The sequence below is a fragment of the Tachyglossus aculeatus genome, chromosome X4 (assembly GCF_015852505.1).
Source record: "Tachyglossus aculeatus isolate mTacAcu1 chromosome X4, mTacAcu1.pri, whole genome shotgun sequence".
In the NCBI taxonomy this organism is placed as follows: domain Eukaryota; kingdom Metazoa; phylum Chordata; class Mammalia; order Monotremata; family Tachyglossidae; genus Tachyglossus; species Tachyglossus aculeatus.
The window spans coordinates 59,389,281-59,411,947 of NC_052098.1; the positions used below are offsets into that span (position 1 = coordinate 59,389,281).

At 46.9% G+C, this 22,667-nt stretch overlaps 2 non-coding genes across 2 annotated transcripts; one reads left to right on the forward strand and one right to left on the reverse strand.

Moving 5' to 3' along the window:
• Nucleotides 1-4,286: 4,286 nt before the first annotated feature.
• On the reverse strand, nucleotides 4,287-4,424 carry LOC119948595. The gene has a single exon (XR_005456980.1). It is a non-coding gene; the product is annotated as a small nucleolar RNA SNORA7 (small nucleolar RNA).
• A 17,529-nt stretch (nucleotides 4,425-21,953) lies between these two features.
• LOC119948521 lies at nucleotides 21,954-22,091 on the forward strand. Its single transcript, XR_005456912.1, has one exon. It is a non-coding gene; the product is annotated as a small nucleolar RNA SNORA7 (small nucleolar RNA).
• The last annotated feature ends 576 nt before the right edge of the window (nucleotides 22,092-22,667 follow it).

Consider the following 22,667-nt stretch of genomic DNA (forward strand, 5'->3'; position numbering starts at 1 on the left):
TGCCCAAAGTCACACAGCAGACAAGTGGCAGAGCCAGGATTAGAACCCAAGTCCTCCGAGCCACCAGGCCCATGCTCCATCCACTCGGCACTCTGCTTCCTAGTTAACAGCAGGCATCCCCCCAGCTTCTGCTATGTTTTCACTACGTTCATGTTAATTTCAACAGAACCATCTGCAAGCTAGATTAAAGGCTGTATAGATTCTGCAGGAAACGGATTGCTTTTCGAATTGCAGTCCCAAAATGGGTTCAATGAGGTATTCTGTTCTACAGAGTCCGTCTCCCTGATTAGTATTTATCAAGTTGCCCCAGAGTTCCTAATACTGAATAAAGCATTTGTGAATCTCTGTAAACAGAAGTGTTTTCAGACATCAGAGCATGGATTCAGTACAAAATCAGTTTACAAAAGGAGCAAACCCTTCTAAAACAAACAAAAAGGGAAGATATGTTTGTTGTAGAAACCTTTAATTAGATTTATTGGCATTTGTGAGCTTATTAAAATATCGTGCCCATAATGAAAGGCAGTGTGAAAAGCAAAATCCTGTATTCTATTCCTGAGGATCAATTCTTTCCTCCGGTCCTTCCCCCTTCCTCAGGTTAGGAATCTGCTTATTTGTAGAACAAAATACACGATTAAAAGACATTTTGCATGCAGATACACGTAGACTAGGTTCTACTCAAGGGTTTTAGGCTCAGGTACTAACCTGGTATTCCATCTGTTCACCCAATAGGACACCCCCAATCCTTTAAAACATCATTATAAACATTCCTCTGCTCTAGGAAACCTTTACAGATTATCCCAAATTGTTCTGCTATCACTAATCATTACAGCATCCTCAACGTCAATCAATCATCTTTACTGAGTGCTTTATTATGTGCACAGCACTATGCTAAGTGCTTGGCAGAGTACAATGCAACAGAATTATATGTATGAACTACAACGTATATATGCATATGCATGTGTTGTCTTATGCCGTCGAGTCATTTCCGACCCATAGAGACCCCACGGACACATCTCTCCCAGAACGCCCCGCTCTCCATCTGCAGTCGTTCTGGTAGCGTCTCCATAAAGTTTTCTTGGTAAAAGTACGGAAATGTTTTACCGTTGTCGCCTTCCTCGCTGTAAACTCGAGTCTCCGCCCTCCACTCTCTCCCGTGCCGCTGCTGCCCAGCACAGGTGAGTTTTGACTTGTAGCAGATCACCTTCCACTCGCTAGCCGCTGCCCAAGCTGGGAATGGAATGGGCCTGACTCTCCCTCCTGGCGCTGAGACTGGTAGTGTTCTGGAAACTCTCCTGAGAGGGGTGTGCATGTGTAGACATACATTTAAATAGATATCTCTATTTGATGGTGCAAATTTTGACTGTTTCTCTCTGTAGTCTTGTTTTTATTCCGCACATACATTTCTACCATGTGTCACCTAGCTACGTAAAATTGAAATTGGGCCGTCCTGGGTTTCCAAGAATTCCGATCATCTTGGAGACAGCCCCCAGAAGGTGTGACTGGCCAAGAGGCTGCGTGAGTGGAGAACAATGGGTGGGAAGTCGGTCTGGGTGAATAGCATGTGGAGTTGGGTTGAGGGGCTAAGGGGTGTTGGTTCTGAGAGAGGCAGAATGGGCTGAGTGGTATGTCTGTTTCTCTCTCCAGGTGAGGGAGTATTCCTCTCTTACTCAGAAATTTGGGGGATTAAAAAGCACACACACACACACACACACACTGATAATAATAATAATGGTATTTGTTAAGCACTTACTATGTGCCCAGCACTGTTCTAAGCCCTGGGGTAGATACAAGGTTGTCAAGTTGTCCCACGTGGGGCTCACAGTCTTAATCCCCATTTTGCAGATGAGGTAATTGAGGCACAGAGAAGTGAAGTGACCTGCCCAAAATCACACAAGCTGACAAGTGGCAGAGCTGGGATTAGAACCCATAACCTCTGACTCTCAAGCTCGTGCGCTTTCCACTAAGCCACGCTGCTTCTCCGTATACTCACCTGCAAATATCTTCCTTCCCCACCCTACAAATATACCTATACGCCCCCCCCCCCACAAACCTGACCTCTATAGTCACAAACATATTCCCAAATCACCCCACCCACATGACCCACAAACATACACGACACACCCACACAATTGCAACACAGATTTCCCACCTACCCACATACAGAAAATAGAGACGTACAGACAAATACAGACACGGAAGCATCAAGCCGGGGCCACATAGGGAAAACAGGAATCCTCCCAGGAACAGGGGTACAAGCACAGACTTTCACCCAAGGACGATAACAGGAAGAGAGAATGACAGAGGAATATGGGGATGGAGTAAGACGGAACAGAGAGAATTTAGGGAGAAAAGTGGACAGAGAAAGGGAAAACAAAATGTGGGAGAGAATGAGCAATACACTGTCTACCTTATCTGGGCAAAGTCCAGACTTTTCTGTTTGCTTATGCATAGATTTTTGTTGTTTCAACTGACACTTTTGACTTTGTTTTGTCTTTCCCCCATCCCGTTTTTGGCTACTCAAGGCCAGAGACCAAGTGTTGCTGTTTTTTTATTATGATGGCATTTATTAAGCGCTTACTATGTGCAAAGCACTTTTCTAAGTGCTGGGGAGATACAAGGTGATCAGGTTGTCCCACGTGGGGTTCACAGTCTTATTCCCCATTTTACAGATGAGGGAACTGAGGCTCAGAAAAGTTAAGTGACTTGCCCAAAGTCACACAGCAGACATGTAGCGGAACCAGGATTAGAAGACATGACCTGTGACTCCCAAGCCCGGGCTCTTTCCACTGAGCCACACTGCTGTTGTCACCTCAGTGCTTAGCATCATACTCTGCACATAGTAGCCACTCAATAACACTGTGGACTGGTGAGAGGGAATCATCATTCATTCATTCATTCCATTGTATTTACTGAGCGCTTACTGTGTGCAAATCATCGAAGGAAAAAGGCATAGCATAGATGTTCAATAGGTTTTGGTGGTCCCTAATGATCATAATAATTGATGATAATGATGGTGTTGAAATCTCCCCCCCCTCCCCGCCCCAGAAAAGATCAGACAAACCTCTGGCCTGTCACTTTTTGTTTTAATGATATTTGTTCAGCATTTACTATGTGTCAAGCACTGTTATAAACTCTGGGGTAGATACAAGTCAATCTGGTGGCACAAAATATCTGTCCCACATGGGGCTCACAGTCAAGTAGGAGAGAAGAACAGGTTTTGAATCCCATTTTACAGCTGAGGAAACAGGCCCAGAGAAGAAAAGAGACTTGCCCAAGGTCACAGAGCAGACCAGTGGTGGAGCCGGGATTAGATCCAGGTCTTCCATCTCCCAGGCCCGGGCTCTTTCCACTAGGCCACCCTGCTTCTGTTTCTGAAGTTCACATGGAGTCCAAGCCATGAGGTTCCTGGACAATTACGGAATGTGCAGGCGATGGTCAGCACCGGCTGTTCTGCAGTGTGTAAAGGTGCCTTTTGTCTTTCTCCTTTGTGGCAGCAAAGCATTTGTCCTTGAGATCGAATAGCTGAATGGCCAATCTGATGCCAAGAGGACCATCTCTGGCTGGTTCCTCGGGCCGGGAGTTCCCAAGCACTAGCGTCAGTGAGGCTGACCTTTACCTCTGGCCACCTTTGGATTGTGCCCCAGTGCAAAGCTCTCCATAAAAATGTGTCCCGGGCATCCTTGGTCATTCATCTGTACCAGATGACCACAACTCCACAGCTGAACGCTGATCCTCATAGCCTCGGTGTGAGCGATCTTGTAGCATCGTGGGGTCTCAGCGTTCAGGGTGCGATCTCGCCGTCTGATGCTGGCTCGTCATGTCGGACAGTGCAGGTGGAACTGGTTGGGTTTTTGATATACCATCAGTAGGCTGTCCGTGCCAAACAGTGACTTAGCAGTGCTGTGATGACAGTAGCATGGTAGATGGTGATCGTTATCTTCAGGCTGACCCCTCTTTCATCCTTTATCACAGCTCCTCCAATTAAGCCCTCTTTTCCCCGGCTCACTCTCCCTTCTGTGCCATCTACATACTTGGATCTGTGACCTTTGGACATTTGATATTCGCCCCACCCCCAACAACACAACGCTTATGTCTTGTCTCCTACCCGAAGCGACACCATGGACACATCTCTCCCAGAAAGCTACACCTCCACCTGCAATCGTTCTGGTAGTGGATCCAAAGAGTTTTCTTGGTAAAAATACGGAAGCCCCTTTCCGTGCAGTAAACTTGAGTCTCCACCCTCGACTCTCTCCAGTGCCACTGCTGTCCAGCACAGGGGAGTTTTGACTTGTCGCTGATTGCCTTCCACTGTCTAGCCCCCACCCAAGCTAGGAATGGAATGGGTAGGCCTCTGCTTGACTCTCCCTCCCCTAGTCGAGGCTGGTAGAGGATTGGAAACTCTCCAAGTGCGACCCTGAGAGGGGCCAACATTTATGTACAGATCTTTGAATTGTATATTACCAATGATTTACTTACATTAATGTCTGTCTCCCCCGCTAGACTGTAAACTCATTATAGGCAGGGTATGTGCCCATTAATTCTGCTGTATTTAACTCTCCCAGGACCTCAATACAGTGCTCTGCACATAGTAAGTGCTCAATAAATACATTGATGGTGATGATGATGGCATTTTGTGAGAGCACACTACTGTGAGCCCGTTGTTGGGTAGGGACCATCTCTATATGTTGCCAACTTGTACTTCCCAAGCGCTTAGTACAGTGCTCTGCACACAGTAAGCGCTCAATAAATACGACTGACTGAATGAAAAGTAGCAACCCTTTTCATCAACTGTAAGCCACACACTATCTGTGTATTCTATTGAAGCAGAAGCTGTGGCTTTGATTGGAGCTTGGTTTTGGTCTTTTTCAGACTGATCGCTTAATATCCTGCAAATGTAGCTCGCGGAGGGGGGTCTTTGCCTGCTTTGCTTTTGCACAGAGTTACCGCGAAGCCAGAAGTCCGCTATCCAGGTGGTGTTGCATGTGGACCCCGTGTTCTAGGCCTTTCTGTGCATCAGTCCGTGAAGATTATGAGGAAAAGCTTCTGTGCGAGAAAACAACCTTGCTTGATAATAATAATAATCATGGTATTTTTTAAGCACTTACTATGTGCCAGGCACTGTACTAAGTGCTGGGGTAGATACAAGCAAATCGGGTTTGATACAGTCCCTGTCCCACGTGGGGCTCATGATGCCACTTGCAGCAATCAATCAATCAATCAATCGTATTTATTGAGTGCTTACTGTGTGCAGAGCACTGTACTAAGCGCTTGGGAGAGTACAATAGAACAATAAATAGGCACATTCCCTGCCCACAATGAGCTTACAGTCTAGAGTCTTCAGAACTCTTGACTGTCTGTCATTCCTCATAGAGCGACGGTACGATGTGAACGAACTTTCCAGAAGGCCAAACGTGTGAAGGACAGCCAGCAGGACATGATTTATGAATAAAAAGCCTTTGTGAAGCTGATGAAGACCACGAACGAGGCCTCTGGTTCGGTTCTCTGCATTTCTCCCCCAGCTGTCGAAAGGCAAAGGCCATGCCGTAGCACGGCATCTGGATGGAAAGCTGCTTTGGCTTTCAGGAACTGTAATAATCATTATAGCAATAATGAATGCCTGCAATTTACATGTTGTTTTTCTCCAAGGGATTCAAGGGGCTTTCAATTACATTATCTCATTTCTCCTCCTGACTCCCCTGTAAAGTAGGTGGAGGAAACCAGTCTCACCCTCTAGCCATGTTATTTATTTTATTTATGAACCGTTTCTGTTATTTTTTTTTGTTTCTTTGACACTGTTCCCCTGAGGAATTCCAGAAGCTTGTGGAAAAATGGGATCTGTAGTGTTTGCTACCATTCCTGGTGAGGTGCAGGAATGATTCCAATCAAAGTTTCCTGTTACCGACAAAGCCCCCTCATTCCCCACTCCCCACAGCTCCTGGTGGGCGTAATAGCTAGGACACGGATCTGCGACCCTAAGGAAATTTTGCTCACAGATCGTAACTTTGGTTTTCCTCCTTTCTACATTCCCACCCTGCTCCTCCCTTAAATGTTCTCACAGGCGTGAATCCTCTGCGGCCCAGAACTGGCTGATCAGTCGATCGATCGATCGCATTTACTGAGCACTTACTGTGGGCAGAACACTGCACTAAGTGCTTGGGAGAATGCAAGGCAACAGAGTTGGTCATCAGCTTCCTGATTCTGCCCCTCCTTGACCTCTGTAGCTCCAACTGCCTGCATCCTTCTTCTGAGCACACATGGGCAGGAAGTCGCCGGGCAGGAAGTCTGTTTCTCCTCAGCCTCCATCGCTAGCCCTAAGGCACGGGCATCACTCCTCGGGGTATAGAGCCTCCTCATTCCCACTCTAGGCTTTCCCACCATGTGCTCCCCTCTGATGTTATCAGCCTCCTCCTCCTCATTATTATTATTATTATTATTGTACTTGTTAAGCACTTACTATGTGCCAAGCACTGTTCTAAGCACTGGAGTAGATAATAATAATGGCATTTGTTAAGCACTTACTATGTGCAAAGCACTGTTCTAAGTGCTGGGGAGGTTACAAGGTAATCAGGTTGTCCCACGGGGGGCTCAAACGGTCTTGAGCAAAGTTTCCAGACACCTCGGACATGTCTGGGGGGACGACTGAACCTGCACCACAATTATCCAAAGGTTTCTGTTGCTCTCGGAGATCAAGCTGAGGCCAAGTGGAAAAACATTTCTAGAATCTGTCGTTAAATAAGAGTCAGACTGACAACTAGAAATTCTGCTCCTCTAGCCAACAGTACCCTTCAGATCTTTGGTTTTTGTCTCGGTGACACTTCAGCGTTCATTTCATCTCTCCGTGTGTGCCTCTTGCCAGCCCCCCTCTCCTTTTCATTTTTAGATTGTGAGCCCTCTGAGGATCAGAGACCGTGTCTAATTCCCACCCATGTATTCTTTCTCACTGCTTAGTCCAGTGCTACACACCCAGTAAATGCTCCATAAATACTATTACTACCATTAGTACTCTGACGACTTGAGCTTTCTGTTAGAATCTAGCTCTTCAGGACCGAAAAAAGTCAGTTGTGCTTTTGGAAATGGGATGGGATTTCCTTTGCATGTGCTTCCAAATTGATCTGGGGCCATGCGTGATTGCCATTTTCAGTCCAGGGTATGTTTGCTCTCCGTCTGGCACCTTCTTATTCACCCTGCTGCCAATTTCCCTGGATTCTGGCAGGATTCTGCCAGGCTTACGTGAACAAGGGGCAGCAGGGTAAGGAGGGTAGAAAAGTCCAAAACACAAGAGGCTTCAGGCTGACAGTAGGGACATGAGCTTAGGTGAGACTGGTGTATGTGACTGAACCCACTGCTCTTGAGATGAAGGGGCTGGTGGGGGGAGATGATTAGAACAGCTAGGTGCAGGCTCAGAAATCTTAAAAGCTGCAGACCTGAACTCCAGGCTAAAAGGGGGTAGCCTTTTCCCAGTAATATGCAACTCGAGCTGCTGCTGCTTCAAATGACAGTCACGTCCCTCCCCCCTTTCTACAGAGTACAGTGCTCTGCACACAGTAAATACGATCAATCAATCAATCAATCGTATTTATCATCAATCGATAGATGGATCAGCCAGCTCTGGGCCACGGAGGACTCACGCCCGTGACAACATTTAAGGGAGGATCTGGGAGGAATGTAGAAAGGAGGGACACCAAAGTTAGGATCTGCGAGCAAAATTTCTACGTAGAATGTAGAATGTAGTAGTAGCATGTATTTAGCACTTTACTGTGTGCGGAGCACAGTACTAAGTGTTGGGAAAGAGTGCACAAGTGGGAATTAGGCACAAACTCTGTCCCTTGGGGGGCTCACAATCTATGAATATAAGTAATAATAATAATAGTTCTTTTGAAGTGCTATGTGACGAGCACTGTACTAAGCACTAGGGTGGATACAAGCAAATTGGGCTGGACGCAGTCCTTGTCCCGCATGGGCCTCAGAGTCTTAATCCTCATTTTACAGATGGGGTAACAGGCACAGAGAAGTGAAGTGACTGTCCCAAGGTCACACAGTCAACACGTGGCAGAGCCGGGATTAGAACCAAGTTCCTCCTGATTCCCAGGCCCATGTTCTATCCACTAGGCCATGCTGCTTCCATGGCCTTCCAGAGAGGACTGAAAACAGACACTCCAGGTGTGATGAAACACTAAAACGGTATAAAAACAAGGACAAGTACCCAAAATAAAAACCCAAATCGGTAGGGTGCTGTGGCTAGAGGAGCAGAAATTCAGTCTCGTTGTGGCTACAGCCGAGAGCGACCATTACAGCACTTGACTTCTCTGGGCCTCGGTTACCTCATCTGTAAAATGGGGATTAAGACTGTGATCCCTCTGTGGGACAACCTGGTCACCTTGTAACCTCCCCAGCGCTTAGAACAGTGCTTTGCCCATAGCGCTTAATAAATGTCATTATTAGTATTATTAGTATTATTATGACAGCAGCCACCCATCTTTCCAAGATTTATATGGAGGTCTCATGTTTCCGGTGATGTTCTCTTACCCACAGGGGTGGTGGGTAAAAGAACAGTTCCCTTTAAACTGTAAACTCATTGTGGGCAGGGAATGTGTCTATTTTATTGTTGTACTGTACTCTCCCAAGTGCTTAGGACAGTGCTTTGCACACAGTAAGCACTCAATAAATACAATCGACTGACTGACTGACTGGCGGATGGGATGGAGTTTCCTTGATGGTGCAGAGGAGAGCCAGTGCCGGTTCCTGGAAAGGAAGCATGGCTGTCGTGCAGAGCACGCTGAGGGTGGGTGGGGGGGGCCCTCCATAGCAGGCGGGACGGTGGAAGTAACTGATCGCTCTGCTCAGCCATGGTGGAGAAGGACCAAGAACGTGTCTGCTGTGTGACCGTGGGCAAGTCCCTTCGCTTCTCTGGGCCTTAGTGACCTCATCTGTAAAATGGGGATCGAGGCTGTGAGCCCCACACGGAACAGGGACCGTGTCCAACCCGATTGGCTTGTATCCACCCCAGCACCTAGTATGGTGCCTGGAAAATAATAAGCACTTGACAAATGCCGCAGTGATCATGATTATTGTATGGCAGCGGCTTTGCCCCCAGCAGCCCAGCAAGCGCAGGGTGTGCCATCATGCCAAAACGGCCACCGTCCATGCACACTATCAGGGAACGGGCGAGGCAAGTTCTGCTCACCACGGTCTCTAACGCTGCACCTGTACTGAAAAGTTTTCCACTCTGTAAGCAGGAAGCCGGCTGATGGAGGAACAAGGCTGAGCTCAGGCCTCCAGGTGCTATCCTTAGCTGACCCTGGGATGACCCCAGATCTGCCCCTGCTGCCTCTCCCCTAGATCTTCCCAGCCAAGCTCGACCAGCCGCACTGAGCCGGACTCGAGCCACGTGAGGCTCTGGGGCTTGGGCAGACAGTGCGGCCCGAGGAAGGGAGGCCCAAGAGAGGAATCTGAATGTCCTGGAGCCGGCAGACAATGTAGGAATGCGGGATTCCCATTGTCTCCCTGCCCTTCTCTTGTCTTATGCCTTCGAGTCATCTCCGACCCATAGCAACACCACGGACACATCTCTCCCAGAACGTCCCGCTCTCCATCTGCAATCGTTCTGGTAGTGTATCTGTAGAGTTTTCTTGGTCTAAATCCGGAAGTGGTTGACCATTGCCTCCTTCTGCTCAGTAAACTCGAGTCTCCGCCTTTGACTCTCTCCCGTGCCGCCGCTGCCCGGCATGGGTGAGTTTGACTTGTAGCAGATCGCCTTCCACTCTCTGGTCACTGGCCAAGCTAGGAATGAAACGGGTAGGCCTCTGCTTGATTCTCCCTCCCGTAGTCGAGACTCGTAGAGTACTGGAAACTCTCCAGGTGTGACCCTGAGAGGGGTTCCCGGCCCTGGGTCCCAGTGAAACCCGGAGGTGGGAGAGGTCCAAGGTGGGCGGCGCCCGGACCTGAGTTTGGCCCCGACTCGACTCCTGCCGGAGCCCTGCCCACCCCTGGGACATCGCAAGGATGCGGCCCCTGCTGTGGGAGCCCAACTGGGACAAGATTGGGAGCAGGGGGCCACGCGGTAAGCCTGCCGCTGCACTCTGCGCCATATCGTGGCCTTTCCCTTGGGCACTGCTGTGTTCATCCTCCCTGGGAAGCCATGCCCTAAGCCTGTTGGGCCTGTAATAGTAATAATAATAACAACTATGGTATCTGTTAAGCGCTTTCTATGTGCCATGTACTATACTAAGCACTGGGGTGGATCCGAGCAAAGCAAACCCGAGAAGCAGCGTGGCTCAGTGGAAAGAGCATGGGCTTTGGAGTCAGAGGTCATGGGTTTGAATTTGGGCAAGTCCCTTGACTTCTCTGTGCCTCAGTTACCTCATCTGTAAAATGGGGATTAAGACTGTGAGCCCCACATGGGACAACCTGATCACCTTGTAACCTCCCCAGCACTTAGAACAGTGCTTTGCACATAGTAAGCACTTAATGACTGCCATTATTATTATTATTATCCAGTCCCTGTCCCACGCTGGGCTCACAGTCTCAATCCCCATTGTACAGATGAGGTAACCGAGGCCCAGAGAAGTGCAGTGACTTGCCCAAAGTCACACAGCAGACAAGTGGCAGAGCCGGGATTTGAACCCATGACTCCAAAGCCCGGGCTGTTTCCACTGAGCCACGCTGCTTCTCAATAATAATGATGGCATTTGTGAAGTGCTTACTGTGTGCAAAGCACTGTTCTAAGTGCTGGGGAGGATACAAGGTGATCAGGTTGTCCCACGTGGGGCTCCCAATCTTAATCCCCATTTTACAGATGAGGTAACTGAGGCACAGAGAAGTGAAGTGGCTTGCCCAAAGTCACAGAGCTGACAAGTGGCGGGGCCGGGATTTGAACCCATGACCTCTGACTCCAAAGCCCGGGCTCTTTCCACCGAGCCGTGCCTGGGCTGGGGTCGTGGGTAGCTAATTCCCTAGGTACTGGGGTTGTGAATTTCTGCTTTGAAGTTCCTCTCTTCCCTCAACTGCCACCTCTTCTCCCTCCTCCCCACACCAACCTGTGTCATCCCGCCTTGAGGATTCTCCCTAGCTCCAGTGAGCAGTTGTGGTGGCGGTCCTGGCTATGTTAAGCGCTTACTATGTGCGAAACACTGTTCTAAGCCCACTGTCTCCATGCCACCCTTACAACTCTTGAGACTCCTCCAAGCCTGCCACCCAGATAATATGGTCCTATGTGAGCGGATGGCTGTGTCGACCCCCATCCAAAATCTGCCTGAGTCATGGGGTACCATCAAGCAGCTCCTTCTGACTTTCTCCTTCTCCCCATCCACCAGACATGTTATTTCTCAGGACTGAGGGAATCCTCTTCTCTGAGTTTTGGTGGTGTCTGGGGCGGATCGAAGAAGAAGCAGTGGAGCTGAGGTGGTTATCAGTGTGGCAGGGCAGAGGAAGTGAGACAGGACAAAATGAACGGTGCCGGAATTATTTTCAGACACATCTGGGAAGTCCAAAGCCAGGTCATCGTGCCCAATCTGGGGCTCTGGTCATTTTCTATTACAATCACAAAAGCACTTCAAGCACCCAGGGAGTGCTCTCTTGAGATTCGGCATTAATTTCAGTTATTCTTTTTCTCAACTTTCCCGTGCTTTCTGTTCTCAGGCAGAGGAGGGGAAGAACTCCAAGTGAAATAATTTATAAATAAGAGCTGAGGGGTGGGCGCTGGGGAATCCAGTGGAACAGAAAGACAGAGGGGGAGATTAGACATGGCCACCAGGAGGGAAGGGGTGGGATTCCGGCAGAGCTAAAGGGGGTGAGGGGACAGCAGGACGGTCCCTTCTTTTCTATCACACCCCCCGCCCCAAATCTCCAAACCCCAGCCTAGTGGAAAGGGCCCTTGCCCACTGAGTGACCTTGGGCACTTTACTTCCCTGGGTCTCAGTTTTCTCATCTGTAAAATGAGAACAGAATTCGTCTTTGTCCAACATCTTAGGCTGTGAGCTCTGTGTGGGACAGGGACTTTGTTCAGTCTGATTAACACGTATCTACCCCAGCACTCGGCAAATAGAAAGCACATAATAAATACCATCCTTATCCTTTCTTTCCATGGAAATGCTTCATAGTACTGTTTCTATTGTGAAGGGATTAGATGTTTGTCGGCAGAAACAGACAAACAGGCCAAGTCATTAACTTTTTAAAAACACGACAAACTTAATTTATAGGTTAATTTCTTTAGCACGGAAGGGCCACATCTCCAGAGGTAAAGATTCATGGAAAACCCTCTAAAACTACATGTACCTGAGTAGTCAGGTGATGTGGCAGAAGTGATTTTTGTCTGAATTGTCCAAATGCAATAGTTCAGAATTTTTACTCTGCAGAGCTCTGGACAAATGTAATCTCATCTGCACAGAAGGATATGAAATGTTCATATTTATAGGAATTAAGAATTCGACAGTGATATTCCTAAACCTTGTAAACTGGTGGGAACTGTATGTTAACCTTTTTCTTTTTTACACCATACTACTTCAATTAAGGGCCTTTTTTTCCACAAGTCAAAAAAACAGAAAATCCAATAGCTTTTAGTCTAGTTTTTAATATTCAAATTAGACCCAAATCTCCATGAATAAAATTACCGTTCCCTAGGGGATCGTGCCCAATTTAAATGGATAAAATGTCATTAAAAGGGGCACTGGCTTGCTATTAAAATTTAACTCCAGCAAACCCCCAGTGTCATTTGCATTACAGTTTCACAATTATGGTGGGGATATTGGAAATAATAGATATGATATACAAATCATACTGTACACTGAAATGCATTGCATCCAAAGAGCTCTGGACCCTCTGCCATAGAAAGGATCCCCTGAGGATTGCTTTCTCAGAATCGGCATTGCAGGCCTGCCTCTCAGGCTAGATAGTGAGCTCCTTGAGGACAGGGATCATGGAAGGAATTTTACAGTGCTCTTCCAAGCGTCTAGTACAGTAGGTGCCCAAAGGTGCTCACCCCAAGTCAGTCCTGAGCTGAAAATGAAAAGCGAGCCCCCAGGGATAAAAAAAAAGACCGGCCATTCAAGAAATTCAGCACTCGTGGAGCGTTCTGAGGATTCCCTAGGCCTGAGCGATAAGCCGAGAGGGTGACACCATCACAGGTCATGGTGTTACCCTTTGACCTTAGTTTGTAAATGGCTTCCATTTTGGCAAATCTTTCCGGAGGCAGTCTTTGTGAAATAGTGTGTCTGTTCCGGACAAGCGTGGGTGGGATTTCACAGGAACTTGGATCTGGGACCTTACCAAAAAGAGAAAAGGTGCAACAAAAGACACGTTACCCTCCTGCAAGGAGCTTACAATCTAAAAGGGGTGACAGACACAAAAGTATTTACAGATTGGAGGCTCCTTGAGGGCAGGTATCTTGTCCACCAGCTCTACTGTCCTCTACTCTCTCAAGCGTTTAGTACGGCTCTCTGCACATAAGTGCTCAATAAATAACATTGATTGATTAATCAACTGATGATAGTAGGAAAAGGAGAATGGAACGATGGGTAAATGCATAAATAGTAGAGTACGTAGAGATGTACAAAATTGCTCCAATCAATCAATAAAACCGTGGTATTCATGGCAGAGCACATCAACAAACTCTATTATATTGTACTTTCCCAAGCACGTAGTACACTGCTCTGTAAATGGTTAAATGCTCAGTAAATTTCACTGATTGATTTAACCTGATTTTAAAAACGGCTGGTTCTCCTATCAAGGGTGGAACCTAAAGTCAAAGAGAAGTGTGATATATATTCTTGCAACAGCTGCCACTAGGAAACTTCGTTTCCCAGAGCTCAGAAGTTTTCATTTCTCAGAATCCTTTGGGATTGTGACCCAATCAGAAAGCCAGACAGAGCCTTTAAATTCAGGGAGAGTTGCCTCTTCCTCTTCTGTGTCCTTCTTCTCTTCCCGTGGTTGAGTTATGCTTTGGCAGCCTTGCTCCCTGTGGTGAGCTGTAAGTATCAGAGAGCTACTGGTGCCTGTAGAATTTTGTCATTATTTGTAGGTTTGCGAATTTGTGACAGTCCATGCATGTATTCAAGCCGTATGTAAATGCTGGAGGTAAGTACTTGGATCTGGTTTATTTGTCCCCTTTGCCTCTTCTTAATAATAATGATAATAATGGTATTTGTTAAGTGCTTACTATGTGCCAGGCACTGTTCTAAGAGCTGGGGTAGGTACAAGGTTAACAGGTTGTCCTGAGCAGGGCTCACAGTCTTAATCGCTATTTTACAGATGAGGTAACAGAGGCACAGAGAAGCTAAGTGACTTGCACAAAGTCACACAGCTGACAAGTGGAGAAACAGGGATTTGCACCCATGACCTCTGACTCCCAAGCCCATGCTCTTTCCACTGAGCCACACTGCTTCTCTTGTGCGTTAAACTAAATCTCGATTTAAACTGAGTCTTTAGAAATGTCTGGGAGCATCACAAATTTCCCTCTGGTTCCTCTCTGCTAGACCAGTTTTCACAAGGATCGTAATAATGGTCTTGTGTCTTGATGATGATGATAAGAACTGTGGTATTTGATAAGCGCTTAGTAAGGGCCAAGCACTGCACTAAACGCTGTAATCCCTGTCCCACATGGGGCTCCCAGTCTAACTAGGAGGGAGAAGAGGTGTTTAAACTCCATGTTACAGATGAGGCACAGGAAAGTTAAGTGATTTGCCCAACATCACGCAGCAGGCAAGTGGAGGAGCAGGATTAGAATCCAGGGCCACTGACTTCCGGGCTCACGCTCATTCCACTAGGAGACATTTAGCACACTCGTGAGCATCTGAGTTTCATGATCCAAATCAAGGCTCATGTGACAGCGTGGCTCAGTGGAGAGAGCCTGGGGTTGGGAGTCATGGGTTCTAATCCCAGCTCCACCACATGTCTGCTGTGTGACCTTGGGCAAGTCACTTAGCTTCTCTGAGCCTCAGTTACCTCATCTGTTAAATGGGGATTAAGACTGTGAGCCCCACGTGGGACAACCTGATCACCTTGTATCCCCCCCAGCGCTTAGAACAGTGCTTCGCACATAGTAAGTGCTAAACACATACTACTATTATTATTATTATTATTATGACATATTTTGCTTTCTTATTTCTCCCTGGGTACTGAGGCACTCCTGTCAGTATAATTATTGAAAACAATCAGTTTTACTATATATTTTTATAAGCCAGATGCATTTACTAATTATGGTACTTATTAAGCACTTACTGTATGCCAAGCACTGTTTGAAATACTGGGGTAGATACAAGTTAATCAGGTTGGACACAGTCTCTGTCCAACATGGGGCTCATATGCTTATCCCCATTTTACAGATGAGGTAACTGAGGCCTAGAGAAGGAAGTGACTTCCCCAAGGTCACACAGCCGATATGTGGCAGAGCCCGGAATTAGAACCCAGGTCCTTCTGACTCCCAAGCCCGTGGCACTTCATCTTTCTGCTTTAAAATCTTTATCGAGGAGGAAAATGAAACTGCCGGAATAACCGTGAGACATTTGCAAAATAAAAATCAACCAGACTCTAGATCATATACAGAAAAAGGTATATTATTCTTTCCACTTCCACCAAGGTACGATTGTGCTGCTCTTCAAAATATGTACTGTGGTCTGTCAGATCCATGGGTCTCTTTAGTTGTGCCTTCTAACAATTAAGGATCAAGACATCTTGCTTATAAAGTTGCTCTTTCTGCTTGATGTGTGCTTTATAAATATCGTTCAATTCTACTGGGGCAAGCTGAAGAGTGGGACTCTAGTCCCTAAATGAAAACCAAAGAGACTCTGTGTTGAATGTGAGACAGTTACGGCTTTACGTGGATAAAGTCCATGCTCAGTGACTAACACTTTCTCACAGTGGGTGAGCTGTTTTCATGCCCACGTCGAACCTCCACTTTTTTTTATGGTATTTGTTAAGTGCTTACTATGTGCGAAACACTGTTCTAAGCCCACTGTCTCCATGCCACCCTTACAACTCTTGGGACTCCTCCAAGCCTGCCACCCAGATAATATGGTCCTACGTGAGCGGATGGCTGTGTCGACCCCCATCCAAAACCTGCCTGAGTCATGGGGTACCATCAAGCAGCTCCTTCTGACTTTCTCCTTCTCCCCATCCACCAGACATGTTATTTCTCAGGACTGAGGGAATCCTCTTCTCTGAGTTTTGGTGGTGTCTGGGGAGGATCGAAGAAGAAGCAGTGGAGATGAGGTGGTTATCAGTGTGGCAGGGCAGAGGAAGTGAGACAGGACAAAATGAACGGTGCCGGAATTATTTTCAGACACATCTGGGAAGTCCAAAGCCAGGTCATCGTGCCCAATCTGGGGCTCTGGTCATTTTCTATTACAATCACAAAAGCACTTCAAGCACCCAGGGAGTGCTCGCTTGCGATTCTGCATTAATTTCAGTTATTCTTTTTCTCAACTTTCCCGTGCTTTCTGTTTTCAGGGAGAGGAGGGGAAGAACTCTAAGTGAAATTATTTAAAAATAAAGTTTACACATGCAAACAATTTTGAAATGGCAAATAGACTGAACCAAAGAAATCGACTTGAGAATGTAACACTAATTTGAAATCCTGTTTTAATTTTATTAGAAAAACTTTGTCATTGCTATCTTTCCCTGCAGACTTTTAAGGCTTTACCTTTTTGCAAACAGTGAGGCCTAGGGAAAGAACACCGGCCTGAGAGTCTGAGGACTTGGGTTCTAGTCCTGGCTCCGCCACTTGTCTGCTACATGACCTTGGGCAAGTCACATAGCTTCTCTGCCCCTCGCCTGCAAAATGGGAATTAAGGCTGTGAGCCCCTTGTGGGACATGGATTGTGTCCAACCTGATTAGCTTGTATCTACCCCAGTGCTTAGTACAATGCCTGGCACGTAGTTAGAGCTTAACAAATACCATAAAAAAGTACAACTTTATTTCTACTCAGAGGGTGGGAAGCGAGAAAGGGAACCATCATGTATAAACTGACGCATCTCAAACTTTTTCTCAGATATTTCAGGACAACACAAGTCCCCTGGGAAGGGACCTCAAGTTTTCATGAGCTAAAGGTTTCTTCTCATTAGCTTTTTAAAATATTTCTTCATGCATTTTTGGTGACATATTACATTGCTGACTACCCCAGAAAGAAATTTGAATGTATTCACCCTAATGGACAAATCCCCTTTAGTGTTTACATTTCCATTCCTAAAGGTCAATTGACTATTAATAAAATTAGCTGGTTTACAATAATATAAGTGGGGCAATTCCTCTCCCTCATCTTCCTATAGTTCCTCGGGGTGAAAATATAACTGCTGCACAATAGATTAGTACTAAGCGCTTAGTACAGTGCTCTGCACGCAGTAAGTGCTCAATAAATACGATTGATGAATAGATCTTTTTCTAAGATTAATCTATCATCATCCCATCATCCCCCTTGGATGAGTGCGGAGATTTTGGGGCCCCCAAACCAGAAACGAACCCAGGATGAAAAAGAAGAAAATACCCAGACTCTTCACTAAGCTCTAGCTCACTTTCTGCCCAGCTCAGTGATCAACCATCCTCCTGCAGGTTCTTAGAGAATATTTTCTTTCTCTTCATGGCTCTGTATCATTATTGGAGCATATGTATGTTGATGATGGTATTCTGAGGGCCTGGGACGGTTGGATGTAGATTGGGGTTGGCTTGATTGTTAGCAGACATTCTGGCCTCTGCCCTGGGAGGGTGTGTAAGCACCTTAACAAAAACCTTTAAAAAAAAAACCCCAAAACCGAAATGTGAATTTCTATGGCCATCAACTGGAGAAACTTCTTATCCGGGGCCTGAAGAGTAGCTATGAAGAATCCACATAGGGGACACACAGAAGGCCCGGGGATGGAGTTGAACTTCGTTTATTCATTCAATTGTATTTATTGAGTGCTTACTATGTGCAGAGCACTGTACTAAGCGCTTGGGAGAGTACAGTGGATGGTAATGGGAGAGACATCTGCGCACTCGGGCAGTGTGGACCTCCGAGTTTTCAGATCTTCACGTGACTTGTGGCTCTTTCTCCTTCCCCATTCAATTTTGCCCCAACACTCCCATCATCCAAATTTGCCCAGAAATGAACACACATCTCTTAATAGTCCACGTTGCCACAGTTCTCTGGTATAGTTAAAACAAGAACCGTTAAAAGAAAACAACAGGGATAAATAAAATGGACCCCAGTGGTTTGCACGGTGGATGTGAGTGCCACAGTCCGATACCACATAAACAAATGGACGAGGACACAGCAGTGTCTGCTGTGGAACAAGGCGCATAGAACAATTTGGTTCCATGGCCACAGACTCCATTGAAGCAGCGTGGCTCAGTGGAAACAGCCCGGGCTTTGGAGTCAGAGGTCATGGGTTCAAATCCCGGCTCCGCCAACTGTCAGCTGTGTGACTTTGGGCAAGTCACCTAACCTCTCTGTGCCTCAGTTCCCTCACTTGTAAAATGGGGATTAAAACTGTGAGCCCCCTGTGGGGCAACCTGATCACCTTGTAACCTCCCCAGCGCTTAGTACAGTGCTTTGTACATAGTGCTTAACAAATACCACTATTATTATTATTATCTCTCACAGTGCCTGTTGTGGGTCATAGGGGGATTGGGAGAGTGTGGATGGTCCCGTGCAAGACATCACCACTATTGAAGTAGCAACTCAAGCGCAGATCCTACTGGCAGGGAGCCACCCCACTCCCCGAACCCCTAAACCAAAGGTAGGGGGCTCAAGCTCAAACTGAAATGGGGAGGGGCTAACATGGCCTAAACATTGCCTGCCTCACCAAATTTAAAACTGGCTCACCCTAATCTGGTGGCCAAGCAGTTGTATTTATTGAGCATCTGCTGCATGGAGAGCACTGTACTGGGAAAGTCGGTAACAACTAGAAAATCAATAGATAAAGCGTTGCATCATGGAACATCAGGACACTACTTGAGAAGCAGCGTGGCCTACTGGAAAGAGCACGGCGGGCCATGGGTTCTAATCCCAGCTCTGCCACCTGTCTGCTGTGTGACCTTGGGCAAGCCACTTAACTTCTCTGTACCTCAGTTACCTCATCTGTAAAATGGGGATTAAGACTGTGAGCCCCACGTGGGATAAACTGATTACCTTGTATCTACCCCAGCAGGGTTTGGCACATACTAAAAGCGCTTAACAAATATCATAATAATAATAATAATAATTGCTGTGTGGTCTTGGGCAAGTCACTTCACTTCTCTGTGCCTCAGTCACCTCACCTGTAAAATGGGGATTGAGACTGTGAGCCCCACATGGGACAGGGACTGTGTCCAACTCGAGTTGCTTGTATCCACCCCAGTGCTTAGTACAGTGCCTGCCATATAGTAAGCACTTAAAATATACCATCATTATATCCTTGTAGGACCCAAGAGCCCTGACCTCCTGAACATACTAAATTTAGAGCTTTTCCAGCACCTGGCCCTATCCTCCCACTCTACTGCTAATAATAATAGTTATAGTACTTGTTAAGCACTTACTATGTGCCAAGCGCTGTTATAAGTGCTGTGGCGGATACAAGATAATCAGGTTGGACACAGTCCCTGTCCCAAGTGGGGCTCACACTCTTAATCCCCATTTTACAGATGAGGGAACTGAGGCCAGAGAAGTTAAGTGACTTGCCCAAGGTCACACAGCAGACATGTGGCAGAGACAGGACTAGAATAATAATAATAATGGTACTTGTTAAGCACTTATATGTGCCAGGCACTGTTCTAAGCACTGGGGTAGATACAAGGTAACCAGGTTGGACACAGTCCCTGTCTCACATGGGGCTCACAGTCTTAATCCCCATTTTACAGATGAGGGAACTGAGGCCCAGAGAAGTGAAGTGGCTTGCCCAAGGTCGCACAGCAGACACGTGGTGGAGCCAGGATTAGAACTCAGGACCTTCTGACTTCCATGCCCGGGCTCTATCCACTAAGCCACACTGCTTCTCCTGCTACCCTGGGGGTCCCAGCAGGTCAGTGGGGAGGGGTCGGCATTCTCCTATCTGCACCCCTCACAACTAAGCAGAAGTTGCTATTTAGACAGACTCCTGGGCCAATTAGGAGACCTGCACAAGAACCCAAATAATAATAATAATAATAATGGCATTTATTAAGCACTTACTATGTGCAAAACACTGTTCTAAGCCCTGGGGAGGTTACAAGGTGATCAGGTTGTCCCACGTGGGGCTCACAGTCTTCATCCCCATTTTACAGATGAGGTAATGAGGCACAGAGAAGTTAAGTGACTTGCCCAAAGTCACACAGCTGACAAGTGGCGGAGCCGGGGTTTGAACCCATGACCTCTGACTCCCAAGCCCGCGCTCTTTCCACTGAGCCACACTGCTGATCTCCAGTAGCTCATTATAATGCTTTTCAGCCTGCTGAACCAGAAGGCATTCATGCTACTGTCCACAGATTGTTATGTTGGGCAATTGTTCATCTGCTTGTGTAGATCTGTCTTGGATTCAACTCCCTCCTGTCCTTTTCAGCACTGTCATGAAATTGTTGGAATGATCTCGAATCAGTCGTTATTCTAAAATGGGTCCCCATTATCTTTGTCAAGTGTTGTGGGGAGGGCAAGGGTGTGTTGAAGAGAGGATTTAATCATCCCTTTACTCCTGCCATTTGTGGTTTGGTGAGCTCTGAGTCTCAGCAGGTTAGAGGGCTGGGGCCTCTCCTTTTTCCAGCCCTGCTTAAAATTATAATAATAATATTTGATAAGCGCTTTCTCTGTGCCAGGCACTGTTCTAAGCGCTGGGGTGGATACAAGCAAATCCGGTTGGATACATATAGGGCTCACAGTCTCAATCCCCATTTCACAGATTAGGTCACTGAAGTACAGAAAAGTGAAGTGACTTGCCCAAGGTCACACTGCACACAGCACAAGTGGCACAGCGGGGATTAACACCTATTACCTTCTGATTCCCAGGCCCACGTGCGGTTGCAGCCTATTCCCTCCTTACGTGGCTCTCACCCTAAAAATCCATTCATTCAATCATATTTATTGAGTGCTTACTGTGTGCAGAGCACTGTACTAAGCACTTGGAAAGTACAATTCGGCAACAGATGGAGACAATCCCTACCCAACAACGGGCTCACAGTCTAGAAGGGGGAGACAGACAACAAAACAAAACAAGTAGACAGGCATCAGTAGCATCAAAATAGAATTACAGATATATACACTTCATTAATAAAATAAATAGAATAATAAATATGTACAAATATACACAAGTGCCGTGGGGCGGGGAAGGGGTTAGGTTTCTTTGACATCAGATGGATTGATTGCATTATAATAGTGATAAGTGTGGTCCTTGTTAAGTGCTTACTTTGTGCAATCTATCAGTCAATGGTATTTATTGAGCATTTACTGCATGCAGAGCACTGTACTACTACTACTAATAATAATAATAATGATGGCATTTATTAAGCGCTTACTATGTGCAAAGCACTGTTCTAAGCGCTGGGGAGATTACAAGGTGATCAGGTTGTCCCACGGGGGGCTCACAGTCTTGATCCCCATTTTCCAGATGAGGGAACTGAGGCCCAGAGAAGTGAGGTGACTTGCCCAAAGTCACACAGCTGACAATTGGCGGAGCCGGGATTTGAACCCATGACCTCTGACTCCAAAGCCCGCGCTCTTTCCACTGAGCCACGCTGCTTCCCGTGGAAGCACTAAGCGCTTGGGAGTGTACAACAGAGTTGGTAGACATGTTCCCTGCCCACACAGTCTAGAGGGATCAGACGCGATCCCTGTCCCATATTTGGGCTCACGGTGTAAGGGGGAGGGAGATTAGGTATCGAATCCCCATTTTACAGATGGGGAAACTGCGGCCCAGAGAAGCTCAGAGACTTGCCTGGTCACACTGGAGCCAGGATCAGAACCCAGGTATCCTAACTCTTAAGTCTGAGCTCTTTCTACTAGGCAGCACCGCTTACTCATTAGGCCATGCTACTTCAGAAACCCCTCTCGGGGTCGCACCTGGAGAGTTTCCAGTCCTCTACCAGCCTCGACTACGGGAGGGAGAGTCAAGCAGAGGCCTACCCATTCCATTCCTAGCTTGGCCAGTGGCTAGCGAGTGGAAGACGATCTGCTACAACTCAAATTCCATCACTTCTGGGCAGCAGCAGCATGGGAGAGAGTCAGGGTGGATACTCAAGTGGAAGGGGGCAGTGGTAAACCACTTTCTGTATTTTTACAGAGAAAAGTCTACGGATATCATAATAATAATAATAATGGCATTTATTAAGTGCTTACTATGTGCAAAGCACTGTTCTAAGCGCTGGGGAGGTTACAAGGTGATCAGGTTGTCCCACAGGGGGCTCACAGTCTTCACCCCCATTTTACAGATGGGGTAACTGAGGCACAGAGAAGTTAAGTGACTTGCCCAAAGCCGCACAGCTGACATGCTGCCAGAACGATTGCAAATGGAGAGCGGGGCATTCTGAGAGAGGTGTGTCCACGGCATCCCTCTGGGTCGGAGACGACTCGACCGCAAAAGCCAAGATGTCGGAATAGTGATGCTTCGATTTAGCAAAGAGGGCTTCATTGGCATCCTTGGCATCTAGACTGCAAGCTCATTGTGGGCAGGGAATGTGTCCATTGTACTCTCCCGAGTGCTTAGTACAGTGCTCTGCACACAGTAAATGCTCAATAAATACGATTGAGTGACTTGAC